Raw genomic sequence first — 19,708 nt, forward strand, 5'->3', positions numbered from 1 at the left:
ATGAATGGCTTAGGGATAACAATTAATTGTCTAGTTGTGAAAACAACCTCTCTGCCTAGATTCTGTAGGCAGGAGTACAGTGAAATGTCAGGTTTTCTGGGGTTTTTTTGGCTGCACCTGCAGCATAGAGAAACAGGCTAGGGACTGAATCCCACCTAAGCTGGAACTGTGGAAATGCCACATGCTTAACCTGCTGCACCCCCGTGGGAACTCCACAAGATGTCATTTCTTACAAATTTTCTAAAATTTAATCTTTACCTGTTTCAAACGACTCACCTCTATTGGTTGAAATTAGTAAGTTTTGTTATAAAATTGAATAGCAAGAGGATACTGGCTACACACACGTTCCAAGTGGCTTGTCTCCCTTCTAGAAACCGCCAACCTGCCTGCTGCCATCCTGCCTCCCCAACCAGAGCAAGGCCTCTTGAACCACGTCCAAGCAGCTGTCCTCCCCAGGACAGCCTCAGGTTTCTACAGGCTCCCCAGCTGAGATGTCCCTGGGGTGCAGTGCTCTCGCCTTCCTCTCTTTCTGTCCAACTCCATGTCCACAGTGAAGGGTCCCAACGGAAAACCAGGGATTTGAGGGAGACCCTTTCTCTTGGAAAACAGCCCCTGTCTAGAGGCTTACCGCCTTCTGAAGCCATTGCCACAGGCATGGGCCTGGACCACCACGGGCTGGTGGCCTCAACGTGGACAGTCAAGAGCAGGACCCAGCGAGGGACCTGCCCCAACAGATGCTCAGGACGCAAGTAAAGGAGCCCAAGTTTGAATCTCAACAGTAGAATGCGGGCCTCCAGTCATTCTGCAGTGGGGGAGGGGACGAGGGCAGGTGAGCCTGGGTGGGGGTGGGGTGCCATTCCATGCTGGCCTCTGCAGGGAGGCAAGAACCAGATGTTTCTTCCACCTTATGCAGGGGCCAGACAATTGTCGAGTGCCTCGTCAGGCAATGTATGTGTTGGTTTTCAGAGTCACAGCACCAAGGTTTGTCTTGATGTTCCCTTTCCCTTCGTTATTCATCAACTTGTTTGTTGTCCTTCAACCCCCTCAGCTTCCGTCCTGGCTCTTGGCTTCCTTCCCCAGAGGCCAGACTTTCTGAACAAAATTCACCTTTTATCATCTGATAACCACTTGGGTTTTCATGGCCACCTGGAACCCAATGTTTGTGGTTTGGCTTCTCTCAGCAGACCCACCATTTGTGATTGGTGTGTGTCCGTCTTTCCTAAGGAAACCGTCCTTGTGTGCCAACCAGCATCCAGCAGGACCCACCTTCCTCATGTTCCCTTGTGCTGGAAAGGCCCAGTCTATCCAAAAAGCCGCTGCACAGCCCACGTGTCCAAGACCAGAGATCAGTCTGACGTGTTTCCCATATTATGACATTGCTGGTAAGTATTGTATGTTTTACCTTTTTAATGATTGAATGTAATATTTTCAACAAATCCTCCCTTCTCAGGGATCACAATCCACTTGTGTGAGATAGAATTTGCAGTGTTGAGTCCTCCTCCCCCCTCTTTCCCCTGTCCACTCAGTCCTCGTTCCCACTGGTAATCAGAGATACTTGTTTCATTCACATCTTTTCAGAGATCTTTTGGGCAAGGAACATTGAATGCAATCCATTTGCCTTTTCAAAAATTATTTCTTTGTCTCTGAAAATTAAAATGTGCACAGGGATGTAAAATGTTGGAGGATAATGTGAGAAAGCAATTATATATGTATAATATATATGTATATATACGTGTGTGTGTGTCTGTATGACAGGGTCCTTTTGCTGTACAGTTGAAATAGACAAAGCATTGTAAATCAACTGCAATGGAAAACTTAACAATTATAAGGTAAGAGTTCATCTTGAAAAAAAGTAAAAAGGAAAAATAGAAAATTAAATCTTGTCTCCGTATATCTGAGTATTATTTTTGTCACCTTCATACTGCCATTGTGGCTCCTCTGTTACTGGACTAACCTTTATTATGGGAGTTTCTACATTCTCTTGAAATTCAAGGAACTGAAAGAACAGAGTGTGCAAAGCCAGGCAATATCAAAAGTAAATATCCAGCTCCATTTGAATTTTTCATTTCCTATACACAGTGCCTGCCTTTAGCCTTAACTCTGTCCTATGCAACATTTTGGACATATCTTTACTGAAAGTTCTTTCCCTATTTATCTGAAATTTACCTTTCCCTCAGCATCAGCATTTATCTGGCAAGACTAGCCAAAAAGGGTAACATATTAGGCGCTTAGTAGTGAGCAGTTCTAGAGAGGATGAGAACTTGGACTAGAAACTGAAGTGTGCATTTTGGTCCAACCCAAAATAAAATGGCAAAGGGACCCCAAATCTGCAGGATGAAATGTCAATGGAAGAGGCAGGATATAGGATTGAGTGTTTGTGCTTCGTGGGGTTAAGGACAGAAATAAGGGACAAGAAGGCAAGTTAATGTACTAAATATCCAAGAGATCTGTTTTTTTTTTTTTTTTGTCTTTTATTTATTTTCCTTTTTAGGGCCAGACCTGCAACATATGTGAGTTCCAGAATAGGAGTCAAATTGGACCTATGGCTGCAGGCCTCTGCACACCCACAGCAATATGGGATGCAAGCTGTGTCTGTGACCTACAGCACAGCTCAGGGCAACCCCGGATCCTTATTCTACAGAAGGAGGCTGGCATGGAGTGTGCATCCTCACAGATCCTAGGGGGGTTGATGTCTGCTGAGCCATGATGGGAATTGCTGGCTATTGTAGGTGTGACAACATCGACTGCCTGTGATGTGGGTGTTCCCTTTGACACAGTGCCAGCTTTTTATCCACCAATGTCCAATCTCCACGTGTCCAAACCCACTCGCATCAACGTCCTCCCCAGCAAGCCCTGCTTAAAAGCTGGTGCATTTCCTGTCTGCATCCCATACCCTTGCTCTTGAGAATCGAGGCTCGTCCTTGCCTATGGTGCTGTCTGCATGGGAATCAACGTAGCATCCCTGACACAGCCAAACAGAAACACACCTGAGGAAACGTTCAGATTGGGAGTTAAGGTCAGCTTATCACGATGCAAATGATAGGAATGCGTATGTCCGTCTTGTGTGGTGAGAGGCGAGGTCTCGGGAACATCATCAAGGGAGGTGAGGGGTGAAAACCTCCTAGGACTGCAAGCAAATCTCTTGGGAGGCAAGAGTCCCTGTGTGCAGTAGCAGAAGTACAATTCCTCTTGCTGTTAGGGTGTTGGGCAAGGAAGGAGAGGTTGAAAGGATTGTTGCAGATTGAGAAAAAGGACTTGTGTGGGTGCTTCCGAAGCTTCTTGCCCCTTGCAAAGGAACATGGACTCCAAAGAGGGTGAGAAGCTGAGGCGAGAGTATCTCCTGCAATGCCATGGTGAGCTTTGTAGGAAGAAACTCTGGATGGGGCACTGCACAACTGAGCACCATGGGAATAGGGCTCTCTATTGGAGCTTTTACACTGAAGAAACATTTCAAGGGTTTTCAAACAAGACCTTCATATGAGAAGATTGCTGAGGCACCCATTGTACCCAGGCATTCAGGAAGGCCAGGCTTCCTTGTTGCTTCCTCCCCTTCTTCAGCCACTCCTGCAATTTGTTACAAGATTCTCACGCATAGCTCAGATGTAGTATTTGTGGGGGTTTCTTGTTTGGTTGGTTTTGAATTGTTCTTCCCCCAAGACAATGGTTTTGCTACTGTACAGCATGGTGACCCAGGTACACACACATGTACACATTCTAGTCACTCCCATGAGCATGCTCCATCACAAGTTCCCAGTGCTACACAGCAGGATCTCATTGCTAATCCACACCAAAGCCAATCCTTTGCATCCCTTCACCCCAAGCTCCCAATCCACCCCACCCCCTCCCCAGATGTCGTATTGGCATGAGTCTTCTCAGGGACACTGATACAAAAGTTGCATTGTGGAAACGAGGTGCTCCCAAATCTTCCACATTTTTTGACTGACTTTGGACTTCTGAGGGCCGCATCCATGGCATCGGGAGATTCCCAGGCTAGGGGTCCAATCAGAGCTGTGGCCCCTGGCCTATGCCAGTGCCACAGCAATGCCAGATCCCAGCCGTGATGGCAACCTACACCGCAGCTCACATCAACACCCGATCCTTAACCCACCGGGCGAGTCCATGGGTGGAACCCGCAACTTCATGGTTCCTAGTCAGATTCGGTTCTGATGCACCATGACACGAACTCCTTCTGTTGTTCATTATCTTATACTACCTCAGAACCCTACATGCAGACATCGGAGAGGCAGAGGTTGTCAAATCAGCTGCACTGTAATTAGGGAAACCAGTCATGGAAGTGGGTGTCTCAACGTCCTTTGGACCATGACCTCTGATTGTTCCTGCAGAGAGCTCCGGGGCAGGCACTGGCGGCTGAGGAGAAACATCCGCATCAGGAGACAGTGAACCTTCCACTCCCACATGGAAATTGAAAGGCACCGAGAGATCCCAGGTTTGTGTCTTGTGGACGTTTCACGTCTGTGCCCTTGGGAGCTCTGGGTGTCATAAGATAGATGTAAGGGTCTTGAGAGGTATCCTGTGGAGGAAGAAATGCTCTGATGTTGCCACGGACCAGAAAAGTGATCTGAGGGTTCACGTTTCCTTGGCGAGCATTAACAAGTCAGGTCAGTATGATGAATCTGCTCCTACTTCTTTGTGGGTGGATGGCCACCTGAACTTCCATGATGTCGTGCCAGACATAGGGAGGGAGAGGAATAGTGTTCCCAAAGTACCTGCTGTTTTGTGACTGGCCAAGAGGGTCAAGTTTAGCTCACCAGCATAACCAGGACAAACAGAACCGTACAAGGGAGGCACACCTGTGCACCAACCTTTATTGAACAAGCTCCATGTATTAAAGAAAAACATGAAGAACAAACATGCGTGGAGAATCGAGGCATTTGGAAATTCTCTAGGCATGGCGACAGGAGCACCATCTCTGAAGAGAGGTTCCCAGATCTCCAATTGCGTGCTAGAATGGTTCTTTAATGGATCCATCCAATTTGCTAGGGGAAAGACCCTTCTCTTTCTAGACGAGCAAATCCCAACCCAAAGAGTCCACACAGCCTAAGGTACTGTGGCCCAAAGGGCATGAATGTCCTTGGCCCACTTTGAGGATTCTGTGCTTAGGCTGGATCTCTGCAAACTCTTTTATGGGGATCCTGTCTAAATTCATGGGTATCACCAATGCAGTGTGACCGTGGGGGCTCATCTCCCAAGAGATAGGGTTTAAGAAGAGATGGCCACAGAAGCTCCCAGGGAGAAGACAGGAAGACAACACCAGAGAGCTTTCCAGCGAATGCAAATCCTCCATGACATTCCTGTCTTGGAGGGAGCTCCTAGGCCAGCTCTTCTGATGCTTCCTTCCCTCCCTCCTCTTCCCACCTGTCCCCTGCTGACTGAGCTGTTGTGCACAGAGACTCCCATCCTCCAACCACTCCTAGTGTCTGTTGAGGAGGGTCCGCTTGGGTAGTCAGTAGCGCAAGTGGGAGCAAAGAGTGTGGTTTCCCAAGGGGTGGCCTGCCTGAGGGTGGGGCCCGTCCTGGTGGCCTTTAGCGTTCATCCCATGACAGCCCTGCTAAGGAATATGGGGACTCTTCAGACATTGGGTGTGACCACTCTGTGCTCTTGTGCACGCTGCAGACTCCTTGTGCCCTCCTCCATGTGGGTTCATGCCCGCATGGAGCTCAGGTCCGGAGCAGTGTTTCCACCACAGCTTTTAGCAGCACTGTGGATCAGGCTGCTGGGAGACTTGAGGGACTGTGGGGCCTATGGTGGCAGGGGACTAAAGTGTGTGAGTGATTAAAATGGGTGGCATTCCAGTGTGCCCGCCGTTCCAAAGCGTAGGAAAGCTCGAAGGAAGAATTTCCAATTTGAAAACCCTCATGGGGTTCACAAGAAGTAGCTCAGGGCACGGGAAAAGGAGTGAAGATGTACCATCCAGGCTCCTAGTTTCACTTTTGTCTTCCTTTTTCACATCCCAATGTCGGTCAGCACTTCTGTTCAAACGGCATGCTTGGGTCTCTGTTGGGGGCAGCCTTGCTGAATGTAGTGCTGACCACCTAGTTGTAGTCGGATGTAAATCGTGATGGATTTGCAAGCCTAGGGGGGATTGGTACAAGGCCCCCTGGTGGTCGGGAATCTGGTAATCCGTCAAAGGTGAGGGTTGGTTGGGTTTTGTCTATGGATATGTGTGTAAGGGGAGATCATGCCTGTGTTTGGGTGAGCGTTTGTCTTTGAAGGGTGCTGAGATGTAACAGAGGCATAGTCCAGGAGGTGGCGTTTAGGTGTTTGTAAGTTGGTGTTCAGGGGCCTATTTTTCATGGATGTTTTCCACCATGAAGTTGGGGATTGTGTGTCTCCTGGTGGACTTGGTAGGATTATCTGCCTAGGCCTCAGGGCAATGTTAGGGAAGTCCAGAGGCCGATCTGTGTATTTGCACCTTTGGGGCCTGTAGTGAAACTTCGTGGTTGGGACTTGACCCCAGCCAAAATTGAGAGTGGGACTGGAATCTACCTTGCCCTCAGCTTGGCACCTCAAGCCAGGATCCCAGGTTCAGAGAGGATTCGAGCGCACAGACTTCTTCTTTTTGGTGGCATCTGCCCCATGTGGAGTTTCCCCGTCCACGGACGGAGTGCCACAGCAGCAATCGGGACCACTGCAGTGAACACTCAGAATCCTTAGCCTTCCGTGCCACAAAGGAACGCCTCGACCTGCTCAAACCCACTGTCTTTGCACTGTCAGACCCCTCACCAGGTGTCAGGATTTGATGAAGCTCTGGTTCTTCTGCTTCGTGGCAGGAAGAGTTTGGCATGAAGCGAAGCCCCAGGTAAAGAGTGAGTTTAGGAGCATAAGACCCTGGGGGGAGATACGGGTAAGCTGGCCAGGGAGCAGAGCAGCCCCAAGAACCAAGAGAGCTACATTTCTAGAATCCAAGGCCCAGTGGGGAGGGGAGAAGACTGCCTTCTTCTTCATTGGAGGATGGATATCAAGGCTTCCATCTCCAGCTCCTCCTTGTGCCCTATATGGATGGTGTGCCCTGGGCTGTCACAGTGCTTGTTCAAATCGGTGTGTATTCCCAGGCGTTTGGTCATATATCAACTGGGGTAATTCATCTCAGGTTTCCATCTCCTGTCCTCTTTTACCTAGGCGTGTCCCCTCTCCCCTGTGTTTCTGTCTGGGTGAGGTGCAGAAATGCTCCTTGTCCAGGACTCTTCTCTCCTTGACCTCATGCAGCAGGACTCGATCTCCACATCTGTTGTCTTGTGCTTGAACTCTTGGGGGTTGTGTCTTGAGCGTGTCTGGCACTTGGATGCATCTGGTCTTCCTTCAAGTCGGGTAAGTCATGGCTGGGTTCCTTTTCTTGAGTGATCATCAGCTTTAGACCATTTCGAAGACCCCTTGAAAGCTTGTCTTTAACCCATCCCCCGTGGGCGGTTTCTGCTCTTTAAGGATCCTCCTCTGCCCTTCCCTTTAGGATGATTATTTGTGTGTTCATGGCCTGTCATATGGCTCTTTGCTTTTTTGTGTGTAGCACATGTTCCAGAGCCGTGCATGTGTCTTTTGATGTGTAGAGGGCGAGTCGGCCTACCTTCTGGGACTGGGTGAATGCTATATAGGTCGGGGTGCCGTATTGGTATGCTTCTGGATTCTGCATGCTGGAAGAGTGCATGCCCTTGGATGGAGCCTTGGGGAGTGTGGGTTTATGGATATGCGGAGAGTGTGTTATATGCGTGTTTGGAGGAAAGGACGTAGGGTGCTAGGTTTGCAATTGTGTCGTGTACTGAGTAATTGCGGGTCTGCTTGGGTGTTTTGGAGAGTTGTGTGTAGAATGCGTTTGAGTGTGTATTCCAGGGGCATGGGCATTTGGAGGCATATTCGCTGGGGCTATGCCCTTGTAGTTTTCAGGAGGGACATGTTAGGCTTATATATGTGGGGACGTGGGGAAGTATGTGTCTGCTGGAGAGATGAGGTTCTGTGTTTCTACAGGGTCGTGGGAGACGTGCATTTCTTGGTGTGAGAAATATGTGCTGTGGTTATGTGTTACGAGTTTGCAGATAGATGAGCTGGGTCCTAGGATCATTGGATATGTGGCAGTCATTTCCTATGTGGTTTGCTGGCGATCGGTCCATGTGTCCTACTTGTGTATACTCGTTTGTGTGTCTATGACCAGGTGCATGCCTGGCCAGGTTTTGTTCCTATGGTATGGAGGTGTTGGGAGTGTGCCACGTTGCTTCTTGGCAGAATGCCGAGGTGTTTCTACAGGTCCTAGGTACGAAGAGATGGTGTGTCCACATTGAGGGTGAGGGCTGAAATACATATGCAGTTGACACCCACACAGGTGCAGTGTCCTGGCAGGGCGGTTGTCTTCTGGAGAGGTGGCACCATGTCTAGTGTTTGGGGCATCTGTATGTTCAAGGGTTGGGAATATCTGTATGTGTGTGTCCATAGGTGTTTGAGACGTGTACATGTGTATTAGTACGTGTAGGCGGATTGTGGCTGTGTGTGTATTTGAGGTCCTGGGGCTTCTGTAGTATGTAATTGGAGGGATGTCAGAGGTAGGTGTGTGTTTGGAAAAAAGAAATCTCATAGGCGATGTGTGTGTGTTCTGGAATCCTGGCCTAGAAGTACTGTAGGGCTGTGGCCTTGCCTATGGGCTGTGCGTGAGACGACTGTGTAGGAGCTGGTGGTAGTGAGCCTGTATACGAGGTAGTCATTGTGCACCACTGGTCGGTGTTTGTGTTCAAGCCCCTGTTGGGTATGTGCATGTGAAGACCTCAGGTGGTCTAGTTTTGTTTGTGGGGAAGTGGGTGGAGTGGGGGGTTGGCCTTTTCTTGTCTTTTCAGGGCAGACCCATGGCATTTGGAAATGCCCTGGCTATGGTGGAATTGGCGCTGCAGCTGCAGCTGCCAGCCACGGCCACAGCAAGGCCAGATCCGAGCTGCATCTGGGACCTGCTCCATATCTGAAGGCAATCCTGGATCCAGGGATTGCACCTGCCTTTTCTCCTATACGGGTCAGGTTCATTCCAATGTAGCCACGACGGGAATGCCTGCTGGAAGTTTTTTCCTCACAACGTCATTTTCAGTTCTTGGCATCAGCCCAGTCATCTTTTCTAGGTCATCGGAGTTTAGTCTTGGCAGATTGTACTTTGCTAGGGAGGTGGCCATTTCGTCTAGGAAGTCTGTTTTCTTGGCATAGAGTTGCTTTTAGTAGTCTCTTCTGATCCTCTGTATTCTGGGATGTCCATTGGAAGCTGGTGTGCATTTTGATGGTTATTGATTTGAGTCCACTCTTTTTTCCCTGATGAGTCTGGCTAAGGGTTTATCCATATGGTGGATGTATTCAAAGAAGCAGTTGTAGCTGCATTGATCTTTCCGATGGTTTTCTTCGCTGCCCTTTCCTTTCTGTTCTGATCATTAGGATGTCTTTCCTTGTGTTTGTCTTTCTCTGGTTGCTTTGGGCGTAAGGCCAGGTTGTTTGTTGTTGGTTTTCCTTGTTGGCTGAGGTAGGCTTGTATTGCTGGAAACGTCCCTCTTCGATCTGCCTTTGCTGCATCCCATAGGCTTTGGATTGTTATGTCTTTGGTGTCACTTGCTTCTTGGGATCTTCAGATTTCCTCTTTGGTTTCTCCAGCACTCCCTTGGTTGTTGAGTAGCATGTTGTCGAGTTTCCGGGCGTTGGTGTTTGTTGCCATTGTTTTCTTGGTGGTTGATTTCGAGCCTCATAGCGTTGGGTTCATACAAGCTGTGGGATAGGATTTCCATTTCCTTCCATGTACAGTGGCTTGCTTGGTGACGCAGCATGTGATCGGTCCTAGGGAATGTCGGGTGTGCCCTTGAGAGGAGTGTGTATCCTGCTTCATTGGGATGGAAAGCGCTCTACATATGGAGGAAGTGCCCTGTGGTCCAATGCATTATTGAAGGCCTGGGTTCCCTTGTTGATTTTATGTCTGGAGGACCCGTGCGTTGATGCGAGTCGGGTGTGAAGGCCCCCTGCTCTGACTGTGTTAGTGTCCATTTCTCCTTTTACGGTTGTAGCAGTTGCCTTCTACATTGCGGGGATCCTGTATTGGGTGCATATAGGTTTCCAATTCCCATCTCCTCTCCTTGGATTGATCCTTGACCGTTACGTAATGACCTTCGTTGTGTCTTATTAATATGCTTTATTTGAAGGTCTCTTTTGTGTGATGGGGTTGTTTCTACTCCGTCTCTCTTTTAATTCCCACGCACGAGGAATATTTTCTTGCATCCTCTCACTTTCAATTTGTATATGTCCCTCAAACTGAAGGGGGTCTCTTGAAGACAGCAGGTCTACCTATCTGTCTATCCCTCTACCTATCTGGATCGAGATCGAGATGGAGATCGAGATGGAGAATGAGACGGAGCTCTCGATCTAGACCCAGAGAGAAGGAGATGCGTCTTCTTTGTGTATGCATGCAGACAGTCGATGTCTTTCGGTTGGGGCATTTTGTGCATTTGCATTGAAGGTGCTTCTTGATCTGTATGTTCTTATGGCCATGTTATTAGCTGTGTCAGATTGGGTTTTGTTGGTCTTTTCCCGTCCTCCCTTGTTCTCTGCTCTTGTGGTTTGATGACTGCCTCTAGTGGGGTGTTTGTTGGGTGTTTTTTGATTGTTATTTCCCCGAGACAATTTTTTCCACTGTCCAGCATTGTGACCCAGTTTCCCATACATGTATAATTCGTCTTTGTGCCATTATCATGCTCCATCGTAAGTGATTCGACCTCGTCCTCAGTGCTACACAGCAGGATCTCCTTGCTAATCGCTTCCAAAAGCAGTCGTTTGCATCCAATAACCCCAAGCTCCCCATCCATCTCACTCCCTCCCGTCACTCTAGGCAACCACAAGTCTATTCTCCAAGTCCATGAGTTCCTTTAGGTGGAAAGGTTCCTTTGGGCTGTATATGAGACTCCTCATATGTGTGATATTGTATGGTAGTCGTCCTTCTCTTTCGGACTTCCTTCACTCAGGATGAGAGGGTCTCGTTCCATCCATGTTGCTGCAGATGGCATTAGGGTGCTCTGTTTTATGGCGCAGGAGTATTCCATTGTGTGTATATACCACGTCCTCTTTGGCTCTTAATTGTTATTTCCCCGATACAATCTTGTTTTCTACTGTACAACGTGGTGACCCAGTTACACATACATGTAGGCATTCTATGTTCTCACATTATCATGCTCCGTCAAACGTGACTAGACATTGTACCCAGCGCTACACAGCAGGATCTCATTGCTAATCCATTCCCAAGGCAATAGTGGGCAGGCATTAACCCCAAGCTCCCCATCCACCCCACTCCCTCCCCCTCCCCTCCCCCTTGGCCACCACAAGTCTATTCTGCAAGTCCATGAGTTGCTTTTCTGTGGAAAGGTTCATTTGTGCCGTATGTGAGATTCCAGATATAAGTGTGTGGTATCCTCTTCTGGGATGGATCCCTTAACCGTGAACTAGTGTCCTTCTTTGCCTTTCTCGATGGCCTTCGTTTTAAAGGCGATTTTGTTGGATATGAGCAGCGCTACTCCTGATCTCCTGTCTTGTCCATTGGCATGAAATATCTTTTCACATCCCCTCCCTTTCAATCTATACGTGTCCTTTGCCCTCGGGTGAGCTTGTCTAGGCAGCAGATTGAAGGTTTTTGCTTTGGTACCCAATCTGGCCCTCTGTGTCTTTTGATGGCAGCATTCGGTCCCAGAACAATTCAGGTGGTCATTGATAGATGTTTCTTGATTGCCATTTGAAGCCTTGTTTTCCCGTTGAGTCTATGTTTCTCTTTTCTTCTTTCTTTTCCTTTGGGTGGATGGGTTCCGTTGATTCTCTGCTGGAGTCCTTTCCTTTTCCGATTTTTGAATGTAGTGGTGGCTTTTGGATTGGGGTTGCCCTGTTTTTTTGTTATGTTAACCCCTTCGTTTGTCTGCTGACTTTAGCCTGACCTTTACATAAGACCAAACGTATCATTGAAACAAGACAAAGGATCTACATTTTCTTCCATTCCTCGCCCTCATTGTATGATTTGATGTAGTTTATTTCATTTTATATTTTTGACATCTTCATGGTTAGATCTGTACGCTGGCTTATCTAAGTCACTGCTTTCCAATGGTTTTTTTCTTTTTTCTTTTTTTTGAATTGGAGAAGCCTTAGAGTATTTCTTTCAGAATGGGTTTTGTATTGCAGTACTCTTTCAGTGTTGGTTTGTTGGAGAAATTCATTTTTTTTTTTTTTCTGTTGTTGTTTTTTTGTTGTTGTTGTTGCTATTTCTTGGGCCGCTCACGCGGCATATGGAGGTTCCCAGGCTAGGGGTTGAATCGGAGCTGCAGCCACCGGCCTACGCCAGAGCCACAGCAACGCAGGATCGCTAACCCACTGAGCAAGGGCAGGGACCGAACCCGCAACCTCATGGTTCCTAGTCGGATTCGTTAACCACTGCGCCACGACGGGAACTCCGGAGAAATTCTTGATTTCCCCTACGATTTGAAATGATAGTCTTGCTGGATAGGGTATTTGGAGGAGGCAGATTATTTGTTCTTTCTTTCAGTGCTTTCAATGGGTCTCGCCACCCCCTTCTGGCCTGGAGTGTTTCTGTAGAGAAAACTGCTGATAACCTTATTGGGATTCCCTCATCATGAATGCCTTGCTTTTCTCTTGCTGCCTTTGGCCTCCTCCCTTTCTGTTTACCTTTGGCCATACTGATCAGAATAGGTCTTGCTGCGTGCCTGTTTGGGTTCAACTTGTTTGGGGCTCTCTGTCCTTCCCGTATCTTGCTATCACTCTCCTGCACTTGTTGCTTTAAAACCTCGATTGCAGGACTCCCTGTTGTGGTGCCCTGGAAACTGGCAATGGCCCCTGCCCCTCTCCCGCAGCCACAAGGACCAGACCCTCCCTTTGGCTGATGACATGAGGAGATTTCCCACCAGATGGCCTAGCCCTGAGAGCACTAACTCTAGGAAGTCCCAGCCACTCTGTTTCTAAGCCCCACTGACCCCCTGAGCAAGACCGGCTGCCTCCAACAGGCCTGGGTATGAGCATCTTCTGAAAAGACTCAAGCAAGACCTTGAGAGAACACCAGATATCTAAAGGAATGAGAAAGGAAGAGGGTCCCGGTTAGGGGTGTGCTGATGCAGCCCAGGGCTTTGCCAGAGCTGAGGTCTGCAGGGGCTTGAGCTGGCCAGGCTCCACTCCCACACCAGCTCTCTTGGGCTCTGTTGGTACATATGTCCGTTCTTGGCCTTGGACAGTGCCTTCTTATGGACCTCCAGAGGTTCTCCAGGCACAGAGGCCCATCTGCTGATAGATTGAAACCTGTGATTGTCCTGAGGGTCAGTCAGGAGCTTCCTCCATCAGGACGCCCGTGCCTGCCTGCATGGCTTACACAGGCTCATCAGCCATGGGATGCCAGGCTTTGGAACTTCCCAGAAGTACAACTGAGTGACCGTGCATGGCAGAGACTCCTCTGACCTAGCTCTGTTGCTTGCAGCCTAAGTCCCCTGTCCTCCGGAGGGTGGTCCCAGGGGGGTGCCCTCATCTGTGACCTCCCTTTTTCAGGGTGTCTCGTGGGGATGGCCCGCTGGGGCTTAGACGGCTGACACGCCCCCTACCCCAGCATCTTCACCAATATCACCTGCTTCTCCCATGGGACCGATGAGATCCAGAAGCACATGCCTCTCCCTGAGCCCACGGTCCCTCCTCCTCACACCCAGGTCCCATCGCAGTCTCTGCAGGCTGCTGGCTCTCCTGGGCCTGGCACAGGCTTTGTGCCCCCAGAGACTGGCCCCTGCTGCTGTCCATGCTTGAGGTCCTGCAGCAGGCCTGGTGCAGACCCCCCGAGCTCCTGTGCTCCTGTCTCTGCCTCAGACTCCAGTCTCCATTTGGCAAACAGCCACCCCTCCCCCACCAGCTCCATCAGCTTTCCAGGGCCCCATCTTGGCCTTCCTGTGCCACAGTGGCCACCCCACAAACCAAGCCTGCAATCTCCAATAACCAAAGGAAAGTCTCCTCCTGCTGCTGCCTTGGGGCCCTACGGCCCCTCCTGTCGTCCGTCCTTCCTTCTTCTGTTGGGGTCCTCCATCTGACTCCCTGGACAAGGGGAGAGGACATGAGAGGGAGAGTGTCCCAGGAGGAAGGTAGGAGTGGGGATGCTGGTGGAGCCCAGATGGGGGCAGAGAGGGTGTCTTCCCTTGAGACTCCTTCCTGCCCTGGGAGTGCCCAGGCCTTCAGAGGGAATCGGTCAGCTCCAGCTGCCATCACCAATCCCACGGGCAATGGGGCTTGAATAACAAGAATGTATCAACTCACCGTTTCGGAGCACAGCCTTCTGAGATCCCGGTATAAACCAGCTGGGTTGGCCCTGAGGCCTCTCTCCTTGGATTCCAGATGCCCATCTCCAGCCTGCGCCCTCACATCAGCTCCCTCTGTGGGACTCAGGGTCTAAATTTGCCCTTTCTATAGGGGCACCCATCCTATTGTATTAGGGGCCACCTTAGTGACCTGATTTCAGCTCTTTCTGTACAAACTCTGCTGCAGGGCTTGCGGGGGTGTTGCCCTGGAACTGAACCCGAGAAGGAACCAGGAGTGTTCAGGTTCGATCCCTGGCCTCGCTCAGGAAGGGAAGGATCCAATGTGGCCATGAGCTGTGGTGTAGGTCTCAGACCCGGCTTGGATGTGGCATTGCGGTGGCTGTGGTGTAGGCCGGCTGCCAAAGCTCCAATAGATCGATGGATCGTTCGGATGCCAAGCCTGGGAACTTCCATATGCCGCCCCAGCAGCCCCATCCAAACAAACAAACGTAGGCAATGGAAAGACAAAGAAAAGACTGCTCCACCTAAGGTCATGTTCGGAGGTCCTGGGGGAGAAGCCTTCCACATATGAACTTCAGGTGATAGAGTTGTAGCCCCTTTTGGCAGGTGTCTCCAGTGCCAGGGATGAAGGGTCTTTTGTAAAGTAAAGGAACATCAGTCCTGGGGTTGGGATGAAGGAGGATCGACTCCCCAAAGTGAGGGAGGGACGTTTCCAGAGTGCAGGGCACTCGAGCCGGATCAGAGCCCATGACCCAAGGCCACGGGGCAGGGGGTTCCAGCCCGTGGCATATAAGGCTGTTGAAGGAACGGAGTCTAGGCGACTGAGAGGGAAGCTGAGAGAGGAGCTCCAGCGCCAGGCTGTGAGATGAGGTCCAGGCCTCACAGCACTCTGCTCCTACATTGGATTCCCAGCACCCTCTTTCAGCACGCCCATGGCCCTGCTCTCCATAGCCTGAAGGGGAACAACTCACTGCACACCTTTCCGGCTGCCACCCCCACATGAACACCTGCCTTCGGTCCAAGGGCCCCAGCCAGCCTGGCCCAAGGGGTCCACACCTCCAGCGCTTGGAGCCTGCTGTCTCCTTTTCAGCTTAGCTGGCTCAGGCCAACCCGAGGGAGTTCCTGGAAGCAGTGTTGTTGCAATCCTTCCTGCCCTCTGCCTGACCCAGTGTTCTCATGTAGCCAGAAGGATCCCGGGAAGCCTCACAGTGGACCCAGCCTTCAGGACTCACAGTGCTATGGTGGGTGACCTATCTCTTCCTAACGTTTGCCCATTTTGTGGTGGAATAGGTCCCGCTGTTATGGTCGTGTCTTGGCAGTGACTTATTCCCTCGAGACACCAGACTTGTGTCAGATGTGTGGTTGGCAGGTAGTTTCTCCAAACCTGTAGCTTCTTTTCACCTAGGAAAATGTTTCCATTTGATGAGGTCCGTTTTCTGTCTGGGGTAGTGTTTTGGCTGTCATGGGGAAGAACGCTTATCTTTTCATTGTTGCTGATATTGTTGTTGCCAATTCCAGCGGTATTGATGTACTTATCTTCAGTTTGAGTGAGAGGACAGTGAGGTACCATGTTGTGCTATTTCCTGCTGTGTCGCAAAGTGAGTCGGTCATACATACACACACACCCCTTCTCCCTCAGATTCTATGCCCATATCGACTATCACTAACTGTGGGCTAGAGTTCCCTGGGCTCTACCACAGGTTCCTGTTGGGTGGTCATTCCATGTACTCCGTGTGCAGAAGCCAGTCCCAAACCCCCAGTCCCTGCTGCTGTGGACTTGGCTCCTTTGGGACCCATCGGGTTTTCCAAGGCTGGGAGTCTGTTTCTGTTCCGTGCGCACCTTCATTTGTGTCCTCTCTTTCGGTTCCACTTAGAAGTGGTATCATACGATGTTTGTCTTTCCCTGTCCACCTTCACTTAGGATGATAATTTCCAGGTCCATCCTTGCTGCTGCAGCGTTCATGATTCCATTCTCTTGTATGATTGTGTGATGTCCCCCCGTACATATGAACCTCATCCTCTTTATCCATGCCTCGGCCGATGGACATTTAGCTTGCTCCCTTGTCTTGGTTATTGGAAATGGTGCTTCAGTGGACATTGGGGTGCATGTATGTTTTGAAGGGCCTTTCTTTCCTTTTGATGAAGTCCAACTTTCTGTTCTTTCCTTCCCTTTTGGGATAATGTTTTTCTTGTCATGTGGAAGACCCCTTTGCCAAGCCTGAGGACCCAGAGGTTTGCTCCAATTGTTTTTTCTTAGGTGTGGTAAAGGTTGCATCGTTTGTATTTATACACATTTTACATTTGCACTGAATGTTCCATGATGAGTTCATTTTCGTATCGGATAAAAACCCTATCCCTATTCCATTCTACTGCCCTTGAGCTTCCGTATTAGAACATCCCAGGTTGGTGTATTGCTATGGATCTATTTCTGCATTCTCTATCTGTACACTGAACTCTGTCTGCCTCTATCCCGCCAGCAATGCCAAGCTGCCCTCCATAGATCGTTCTCATAAGCCGAATCACCTCCCACTTTAATGTGCTTTCTCGAAATTATGTTTGATGTTCTGGCTTCTTTATCTTTTCTTTATCCATTTTAGAATAATTTCATCCATGTGGGCCAAAAAAAAAAAAATCAAAAAAAACTTCTGTTGGAATTTGGCCGTATTCTGTGTTGAGTCTTCCCATCCATGAGTATAATAGGTGTCCGCATGGTTGTAGGCCTTGTTTCGTTTTATCATACAGATGCTCTATCCCAAATATGTATCCCCGGATTTCCCATTGTGGCTCAGTTTGTGATGAACCTGAAAGAGTGTCCAGGAGGATGTGGGTTCAATCCCTGACCTGGCTCAGTGGGATGAGGGTCCAGTGGTGCCACCAGCGGCAGTGTGGCTTGGACCTGGTGTTGGTGGGGCTTTGCTGTAGGCTGGTAGCTGTAGCTCCAGGTTGACCCCCTTGCCTGGGACCTTGCATATGCCGTGGGTGCAGCCATAGAATGACCGATGGAACCAAATGCTTCAAGGTTTTGGCAAGTCTTGTGTATTGCATGGTGTTTTTCGTTTTGGTGCCATGTTCTTTTGTGGGATTTACACACATGATGAAGGTTTTTGTGTGGACCTTGTATACTGAGAGTTTGATAAAGTGACCTCCATCTCTTCCGTGTGTCTTGGAGATTTGATGGGCCTTCCCGTGGAGGTAGCCATGCTATCCATGAGCATGGAGAATTATGTTTGTGCCTGTCTCATCTGTAGGTCTTTCTTTGTTTTTCCTGCCATGCTGCCCTGGCTCGTAGCTACAGTACTAAGTAGAAAAGGAGAAATGAGAAAGAACTTTCTGACCTGTTTTGGATGGAGGAGGAAGACGTTCATTCCTTCACCATCACGCAGGAGGCTTGGTGTAGCTTTTTGTCGAGATGTTCTTTACGGGGTTCAAGGAGTGTCCTTCTCTTCCTAGATTTCTGAGCGTTTCTTACATGAATGGGCGTGGCACATGTTCTGCAAGCGCCATTGTGACCATGTAGGTTTTCCTCAGTAATGTCTTCATGCAGCCTATAAAGTTGATGGTTGTGCATAGTAAGCCAAGCTAGTGTTCCTTGGCTAGAGTCCCTCTGAACATAGGGTATTGTCATGAGCTTCTTTGTTCCTGCATTTGTTGTATTTTGCAATTTGTATTGTTTTGTGCTTTGTGTGAAAACGTATGTTGTTGATGGGCTACCTGGCATCTTTTGTATTCTATAAGCATTTCGTGCCATTTGCTTCGCTCTTAACACCAGTTTGTCTGGATCCTACCACCTGTTAGGTACTGCACGTTCCTTTGCCTACCGTTCTATATATTTTCCAAGTTCTCCTGGAGAGGCCTCTTTGAGCATGGAGTCGTTCGAAGGGTGCATCTCCATGTCCACATATCTGGAGGCTTCCTTTCTTCTCATTCTCGTTGTTCTGCAATGGACAGCATATGCTTTGGACCCAGTGGAGTGAAATGCAGTGGCTCTTTGTTTCCTTATCGTAGAGGTTCTCCAAACATCCCAGGCAGGAACGGCTCCAATATGACTGTGACAGAGGACTTCTCTGCCTATTTCCCTTACACTGTAACCATAAGGCGATTACCTGAACATGGAAATGCCAGGCTTCTGAAGATGTGTCTGACAGGGCCAGTTCACAGCCACCCCTGCCCATTGTTGTCTGGATCAGCTTACAAGTGGAGAGAGAGCCAGGGTCCAGGAGGGGGCCCAGATGCAGTGGTCTGCTGCTTTCTGTGGCCGTGGTCCCATGTGGGCATTGGCTACCACCAGAAGGCTGACATGCAGGAGCCGGGTGCAGTCCCTTGCAGGGGGATCAGCACTCCCAGTGGGCAAAGCTCCAGCCTCTCTCCTACTGCCCAGGGCAAGTCTGAGCTGTGGGTGCAGCCACCAGGCTCCGAAGGCTGATGACAGAGGCACCAGGAGGCATTCCCCAGCTCTGTCAGCCACAGTCCCTGGCTGTTGGCAGGGACCGTGATGTCCAAAGGAAGAAGGCCCACCTCCCAGCTGCAGGGAGGTGGTCTTGAGCAAGTCAGACCTGCCCTTTCTCGTCTTCAGCAAGCAACATTTCCACCTCTCCCTGTTGCTTCCTCCCAACCCATGCGGTTGCCAGTCTTTCTTTGTCAAACCTCTTCCAAAGCACTTCGTGAAAGGAAGGGCATCCTTACCCCGACTGACTAAGAAGCACCTCTTGAAAATAAGCAAGTTTCCCCTCACCCAAGACTCTTAGCTCCTTCCAAGGACCATCCTTGCTCTCTCCTGCATGCTGCTGAGTAGCAAAATGTTGGGGATCTAGAATTCCTCCAATGACTGGTATGCTAGCACTAGCTTCTGCGACAGCAGGAAGCTCCTCCCCCCCAGGCAGAGGCAGTCAGGAGACCGTAGGTGATGGCTCTGTGCTCTGTGCCCCCTTTCAAACCCTTTGCATCCCTGCCATCTGAGGAAGGAAGGCAGTGCCTGGGAAATCACCCTGGTTACAGATGCGTCACTTGGCCTGTCTGGCAAGAGGTCACCTGTGAGCCAGAGGGCCCGAATCCCCTCTAAAACACACTGCTGCGTCCCCACCACCCAAACAGGCCCTTCCAATAAGGCACGATGGCCTGGCCATTGGAATGGCTGGACACTGAAGGTATGCTGTCTGTGACTGGGACACAGGGGACTCGGTGCCTTGGTCTTGGAGACACATGGCATTGGAAAGGCAGAACCCAGGCCAGGGGCCCCACATCCTAAGTCAAATGGGTTTCTTCATCCAATGTTTGACTCCCCCTTGAGGGGTTTGGAGATGAGCCTTTCCCTGGTATCAGAGGGTCAGCTTCCCCTTGGTGTCTGTCATAGACAAAGAGTGTTCAGCCCCTGTCTCCATCTCACACAAGCAGCACCAATCCAGCCCATG

This window comes from Sus scrofa, chromosome 14 (genome assembly GCF_054392235.1).
Source record: "Sus scrofa isolate SSC_HxYL_T2T_F1_AM1 chromosome 14, Sscrofa_HxYL_maternal_Yorkshire_Landrace_v2.0, whole genome shotgun sequence".
Lineage (NCBI taxonomy): Eukaryota > Metazoa > Chordata > Mammalia > Artiodactyla > Suidae > Sus > Sus scrofa.